Source organism: Carlito syrichta, unplaced genomic scaffold (genome assembly GCF_000164805.1).
Source record: "Carlito syrichta isolate Samal-C Ts95f unplaced genomic scaffold, Tarsius_syrichta-2.0.1 Scaffold287136, whole genome shotgun sequence".
In the NCBI taxonomy this organism is placed as follows: domain Eukaryota; kingdom Metazoa; phylum Chordata; class Mammalia; order Primates; family Tarsiidae; genus Carlito; species Carlito syrichta.
Genome location: NW_007231232.1, coordinates 25,795 through 33,823, shown reverse-complemented (window position 1 = coordinate 33,823; position 8,029 = coordinate 25,795).

Sequence of the window (8,029 nt, the reverse complement as noted above, 5' to 3'; positions counted from 1 at the left end):
TTGGTAGAATGGATATCTCAACAATGTTGATTCTTCCTATCCATGAGCAAGAATATTTTTCCATTAATTTGTGTGTTCTGGGTTTTCTTTGAGCAAAGTTTTGTACTTCTCATTGTAAAGGTCTTTCACTTCTCTTTTTAGGAAGATGCAGAGGTATATCATTTGTGTGTGTGTGTGTCTCTATTGTGAATGGGATTGCATTTTTTATTTTTATTTATTTATTTTTGAGTTGGAATCTCACTCTGTTGCCCAGACTGGAGTGCAGTGGCCGCTCCCCACCGCAGTCTCGCCTGCTGGACTCCAGCGATCCTTCCGCCTCAGCCTTCCAAGTAGCTGGAACTACAGGCGCGCGCTACCACCCCCGGCTAATTTTTGATTTATTGTAGAGATGAGGTCTCGCCAAACTGTCCAGGTGGGTCTCAAACCCGCAGGCTTAGGCAATCCACTCACCTCAGACTCCCAAAGGTGCGGGATTACAGGCTGAGCTACTGAGCCCGGCTAGGGACTGTGCTTTTTATTTGGTTCTCTGCCTGCTTGTTGTTGGTGTATAAGAATGCAACTATCTTTTGCACATTTATTTTGTACCCTGAGACTTTGCCAAAGTCCTTTATCAGTGCAAGCAGGTTTTTTGACAGATTCTTTCAGATTTTCAAGGTTATAGGATCATATCGTCAGCAAAGAGGAATAACTTAATTTCCTCTTTTCCTATTTGGATAACCTGGTTTCCTTCTCTTGTCTAATTGCCCTAGCTAGGACTTCCAACACAATGTTGAACAAGAGGGGTGAGAGTGGGTAGCCTTGTCTTGTTTCAGTTTTCATGGGAAATATTTCCAATTTCTGTCCATTTAGCAATATGCTAGCTGTGGGTTTGTGGTAGATGGCACTTACTACTTGAGGCATGTTCCTTCTATACCTAGGTGTTTGAGGGTTTTTATCAAGAAGGGATGCTGGATTTCATCAAAAGCTTTTCCTGCCATAGATGGTTCTTATCACATCTATCTGGAGGACTGTCTGGAGAGGCGCTCTGATGCTTCAGTCTATAAACTGGTCTGTGAGATGTGCGTTGGCATAGACTTTGTTTTCATGTCCTCGGGAGCTATATTGTTTCAGACACTGTAATAGACTCTGCCAGTTGATCTCCAGCCAGGAGGTGGTACTCGGTGAAAACAGCCAGTTGTGATGGTGACTGTGGGCTTTTTTTACTTGACCTCTCTTTCCCTGGGTAAGTGTGAAGATGACGTAGGCGATGGGTGGGGTTATGGGAATTCCCAAAGACCTCAATCCCTGGGATTTTGAGAAGGGTTGGGGGGAAAGTTGGGTTGGATGACTATGTCATACTGGGTCACTCTCCAGCTCCCCCATGCGGGCATGATTTGTTACACTAGAGGGAAACAGGACCCCTCACCACTGTGGTCATGCTGCAGGGATGGCCAAAACTTTTTTTGTTATACAAGAGTTCACACAGGAGGAGGTGAGTTGCCAGGATATCAGGCCCCTTCACCTTCACCTCCAGCTCATCTTCTTTTGTGTGAGGCTGTGTATGCTCACATCCACAGCAACTTGGAACTGGCTGGTTTGTGTTCCAATTCCCAGCTGTGAGCACTCAGTGGGGAACAGGCTGGAAGTTGGACCACCTTGGCTGCTGAGGCAGTGCTGTTGGAATAGCAGAGCCATCTCTTGCCCAGAAGCATTTGTTTAAGGAGAGAGGGGTTACCAGGAGCTCCGCACAACACACCTTCCCTTGCTAGAGGCTGATCCACATTCAGCACTCTAAAGCTATTTTAGCAGCAGACTTTCTGCTGCAGCTTGCCCCAAATCAGAGCTACTTGCAGCGATGGAATCTGTCCTTGGGGTCAGTGAAGGTGAACGGATTCTTTTCCCGAGCACTGCATGCAGGGAAGGAGATCTCAGGATGGTTTGACCATAGGTATTTGGAGCTCAAATGGGTTCCCAGCTCTACGTGGGCTTGGCAGCATGCAGCTTTACTGTATCCAGGCTGTTTCTGTGTTAGACTGGAGTCCTGTGAGGCTGGGCAGACATGCCTAGTCCATGGCAGTAACAAGCATTAAGTCCTACTTTCTTGCAGTCACCATTTCCCACATCCAGAAACTGCACTCTGTTTCCATTTTGAGCTTGGTAGGGAGGGGTCTTCCTGGCTCCAAAGCTGTTTGCAAGTTCTCTCTCCTCTTCTGCAGGTTGTAGAGTGCAGTCTCCATCTCAAGTTGCTTCAACTGTTGGGGGTCTTCAACTGCTGGAGTATTATTCCTTAGCTTGCTTTCTAAGAGAGGCTTCAGTCTGCTGCTTCTAGGTGGCCATTTTGAATCTCCAATTTTGCTTCTTTATTTATGTTTTTGTAGCCGTATCCAAAAAACTATTGCCAAGACCAATGTGATTTTTTTCTTCTTTGTTTCTTTTGTAGCATGTTTTAGTCTCAAGCTTTACATTTAAGTTTTTTAAAAAATCTATTTTGAATTAATTTTTGCATCTGATGTAAAATAAGGATATATCTCATTCTTTAGCACATGTTCTGTTTTCCCAAACCATTTATTGAGGAGACTATTCTTCTCTTTTACGCATTCATGGCACCCTTTATTAAAGATTAGTTAGCTTTATATTTGTTAGCTTATTTGTGTGTTCTATATTGTGTTCCTTTGGTTAATATCTCTGGGTTTTTGTTTTGTCTTGTTTATTTGTCAGTATTAAACTGTGTTGATTACTATAACTTTGCAACATAATTTGAAATCAGGAAGTGCAATGTCTCCAACTTTGTTCTTCTTACTCAAGATTGTTATTTTAGATCTTCTGGATAGTTCAACATGGGGAAGCTTTCAAGATGGTAAATAGGGAGCCACCTATCTGATAAGAAGGTGGCATATCCCAAATCCAAATCCACAGGGACAGATGCTCCAGACCCTACGGACTTTGCCCTATCTATCTCTTTGTCTAGTTGATTTTTTGTATCATTTGAATAAATTATGACATGTACCCTGAAAATATGTACATCTATTATGTAATGATGAAAATTGTTTTTAAAAATTGCTTTGGCTATTTGAAATCTTTTGTGTTTCATATAAATTTTAAGATTTTTTTTAGTATTTCAGTAAAAAAAAAGTCATTTTAATTTTTTTTTTTTTGAGTCAGGGTGTCACTCTGTCACCCAGGCTGGAGTGCAGTGGCATACTCATGGCCACCCCAGTGTTGACCTGCTGGACTCTGGCGATCCTTCCCCCTCAGCCTTCCTAGTAGCTGGAACTATAGGCGCGTGCTCCCACACCCAGCTAATTTTTGTTTTATAGTAGAGACAAAGTCTCGCCAAGTTGCCCGAGCTGGTCTTGAACCTGCGGGCTCAGGCAATCCACTAGTCTCAGCTTCCCAAAGTGCTGGGATTATAAGCTGAGACTCCGAACCCAGCTGTCATTTTTATTTTGATAGAAATTGCTTTTAATCTGTAGATTGCTTGGGTAGTATGGGAATTTTAGCAATATTGAAACTTTCCAACCTGTGAACATGAGCGATCTTTCAACTTATTTGTGTCTTCTTCAGTCTCTTTTATCAATATGTTGTAGTTTCAGTGTACATCTTCCACTTCCTTAATTAAATTTATTTCTAAGTATTTTATTATTTTTGATACTTTTATCATTGGAATTGTTTTTTGAAAATTTTCTTTTGGTATAGTTTATTATTAGTATATAGAAATCCAACTGGTTTTAGTATGTTGATTTTGTATCTTGCAAATTTATGGAATTTATGTATTAGTTCAAATATTTTTTTGGCAATAGGATCATGTCTTCTGCAAACAGAGACAATTTTACTTTTTTCTTTTTGATTTGGATGTCTTTTATTTCTTTTATTTGTCTAATTACTCTGGCTATAGCTTCCAGTATTATATTGAATAAGAGTGGCAGAACTGGCCATCATTTTCTTGTTTATGATCTTAAAGAAAAAAAGTAACTTTTCATTGTGAAGTACAATATTAGCCATGAGGTTTTCATCTATGGCCTTTATTATTTTGAGGTATATTTTTCTATACTTAATTTGTTGAGAGATTTAGCATGAATGTTGAACTTCATCAAATGTTTTTTCATCATCAATTAAGATGATTATATCATTTTATTTTTATTATGTTAATGTGTTATATAATATTTATTGATTTGCATATATTGAACCATTTTTAAATCGTAGGGATAAAGCCAACTTGATCATGGTGTGTGATCCTTTGAATGTGCTACTGTATTTCGTTTGGTAGTATTTTTGCATCTATGTAGGAATATTAGTCCATACTTTTTTTTTTCTTGTAGTGTCTTTTTTCAATCTTTGATGTCAGTGTAATGCTGGCTACAAAAAAATGAGTTTGAAAGTATTTCCTACTTTTCAATATTTTGAAATATTTTAAGAAGTATTGACATGAATTCTTAACATTTGATAGGATTTACTAGTAAAGCAATCTGGTCTTGGAGTTCTCTTTCTTGGAGATTTTTCTGACTGGAGTGTAGTGGCCGCTCCCAGCCACCGCAGCCTCGACCAGCTGGGCTCCAGCGATCCTTCTGCCTCAGCCTTCCGAGTAGCCAGAATTACAGGTGCGCGCTACCATGCCCGGCTGATTTTTTAATTTATTATAGAGATGAGGTCTCGCCAAGTTGCCCAGGTGGGTCTCGAATTCACCGTCTCAGGCAATCCACTCACCTCAGCCTCTCAAAGCGCTGAGATTACAGGCTGAGCCACTGAACCCGGCTTCTTGGAGATTTTTGATTACTGATTCAATATTCTTATTTGTTATTGGCCTGTCAAGAATTTTTTATTTCTTCATGATTCAGTCTTGGTAGATGGTATGTATCTAGGAATGAATCCATTTCCAGGTTATTCAATTTGTTTGTATATAATTGTTCATAGTAGTCTCATGAATCCTTGCATTTCTGTGGTATCAGTTGTAATGTTTCCAATTTCATTTGTAATTTTATTCATTTGATTCTTCACTCTTTTTAAAAATTAGTCTAGCTAAGGGTTTGTCAGTTTTGTTTATCTTTAAAAAAAACTTATAGTGTTTGTTGATTTATTCTATTGTTTTTATAATCACTATTCATGTAATTTTGCTGAAATCATTGCTATTTTCTTCCTTCAGCTAACTTTGGGCTTTGTTCTTTTTCTAGTTTCCTGAGGTGTAAAGCTAGGTTGTTTATTTAATACCTTATTTTTTCTTAATGTAGGCGTAATTGACTACAGATTTCCTTCTTAGAACTGATTTTGTTAAATGCCATAAGTTTTGCTATATTGAGTTTTCATTTTTATTTATCTCATGATATTTTTAATTTTCCTTTTGATTTCTTTTTTGACAATGTTTGTTCAGGAGTGTTGTGTTCATTTTCCAGATATTTGTGAGTTTTCCAATTTACCTCTTCTTACTGATTTCTAGTTTTAAACCATTGCAGCCAGGCAAGATACTCAATATGATTCAGTTTTCTCAAATGTTAAGATTTGTTTTCTGACCTAACATATGATCTAGTCTAAAGAATGCTCTATGTGTGCTTGAGAAGAATGTGTATTTTTCTGCTTTTGGATTGAATGTTCTATTTATGTATTTAGATTCATTTAGTTTATCGTGTAGTTCAAGTTTACTGTTTCCTCATTGATTTTCTGTCCAAGTGATCTACTCATTGCTGAAAGTGCAATGTTGAAGTCTTGTACTATTGTTTTGTATTGCTGTCTATTTTTCCCTTCAGTTCTGTTTCTATTTCAATTTTCTCCCTAAATTTGGACATTTTTATGTTGCTATTTAAAAAAAATAATCTCTCTGCCTCGTTCTTTTCCTCTGTTCCTTCTAGAACCTCATTATGCTCATATTTGCCAGATGGTGTTTGCTTGATGATATTCCATAATTTTTGTAGGTTTTCTTCACCCTTTTTCTTTTCTTTCTTTTCTTCTGACTGTATAAGTTAAATGATCTGTCTTCAAGTCCATAGGTTCTTTCTTCTGCTTGGTCAAGTCCACTGTTAAACTCTGTACAAAAAATTTTCAGTGTAGTCATTTTATTCCTCAACTCCAGAATTCCTGTTTGGTTCTCTCTTTATTTTTGTGTGGTTTCTATGTCTTTATTGAAGTTACCATTTTGTTTATGTACTGTTTTCTGATATTGTCTAGTTGTCTACCTGTGTTATCTTGTAGTTCACTGAGTTTTTAAAACACCATTATTTTGAACTTTGTTAGACAATTCACACATCTTCATTTCTTTGAAGTCAGCCGCTGAAACTTTATTTATTTTTCCTTTGTTGAGGTCATATTTATCTTGATTTTCTTTCTGTGTACCTTTAAGTTTTTTTTTTTCTGTTTTGACATTTGAAGAAGCAGTCACGTTCTTTGATCTTTACTGACTGATTTTGAGAGAGAAAGACTTTTGCCAATGAGCCTGGCTAAAAATTCTAGGGGATCCCTAAGACATTTTCAAAATGAGTGTGCCTGCTCCACTAACCTTGTTTTCTCTTATGGGGCAGGTCTTAGGACTCTATGCCTTTCCTTGATCCTGTGAAGCCAGAGCAGGTGGTTATAGCTTTCTATTTATTTTCCCTAGAGCAGTGCTCTAAAGTGTTCAAGGTTTTATACCTTCTCCCAATCCAACAGATTTTAGTCAGCTGCTAACATTTGTGTACTCTTTGTGAGGACCCTTGCATACTTTATGGAGATGCTCATGCATGCTGTCTACAGTTGAATGTGGGGTAATGACTGTGGTTGAGAGGCTGCATAGAGTGCTTATATACTTTATGGTTACTGGAGGGCCCACAGGTGAGGGTAGTCCTATAGTGCTCATGGGCAGGGTTCTTGGTTGAGCTACAGGTTGGTTACTTGTATTTATTGTTAGTTGTTGAGATCCATGAATTGGTTGCTGTGAACCTTCATCCTTCTTCTCCTTCTCCTTCTCCTCCTCCTCCTCCTCCTTCTTCTTCTTTCCAGCCTATTACTCTTGGCCAAAACCCTTCTATTTTCTGGGTCAGACAGTACAGAAGTGAGAATCTAAAGCAGCATTCCACAAGCGCACTTACTTTGCTCTCACTTTTCTCTGAGAGAGAAATTGTGGTCTGAGAAAGCCATTCTTGACACTGAACTTTACTACCTGGGGGAGGGGAAATATGGGTAAAGTGAAACTGTTCTGTTTATTCATCTTCAGTGCATCTTTTCTTGTTTTTTTTTTTTTCTCCACCAGGATGCTAGAACCTCTCAACTGAATTCCTGGGCTCCCATTGTGTTATTGTGTTTGGTTGATGGTAAAATTGGTGTTTCTGTGGGGATTTGAGGGTTAAAACATTCTAGTCTGCTATCTTGCTGAAGTCACCACCAAATTCTCATAAATATTATTTTAAGAATTATTTCTATATTCTATCATATAGAAGTACCGAAACTTAATTACCCGGTCTTCTAAAATTGGATATTTGGAATTTACTCCAGTGCCATACTAAGAGAAATGATCAACATATTTTGCATTCTTTTTTTAATTTTTAGTTTTATTTTGGTATTGTGAGCATACAACTAACCGCATATATTTAAGGTATACAAATTATGGCTATTTTGTTATTTATTTTTCAGATATTTCATGATTTTTCACTTCTTTATTCATTATATCTTCTTTTTCATTAGATATTTTTTGGATATCATTTTTAAAATTCCATTCTTGTTTCTTTTATTCTATGTTTGAGAACTTTTTTTTTTTTTTTTTTTGAGTTGGAGTCTCACTCTGTCACCCAGACTGGAGTGCAGTGGCTGCTCCCGGCCACTGCAGCCTCGACCTGCTGGACTCCGGCGATCCTTCCGCCTCAGCCTTCCAAGTAGCTGGAATCACAGGCATGTGCTACCACGCCCGGCTGATTTTTTGATTTATTGTAGAGATGAGGTCTCGCTGCCCAGGCGGGTCTCGAACCCGTGGGCTCAGGCAATCCACTCACCTCAGCCTCCCAAAAGCGCAGGATTACAGGCTGAGCCACCGAGCCCGGCTGTTTGAGAACTTTTAAAGTGCATTTTCTTGAATTAAAATTAACTTTTTAAC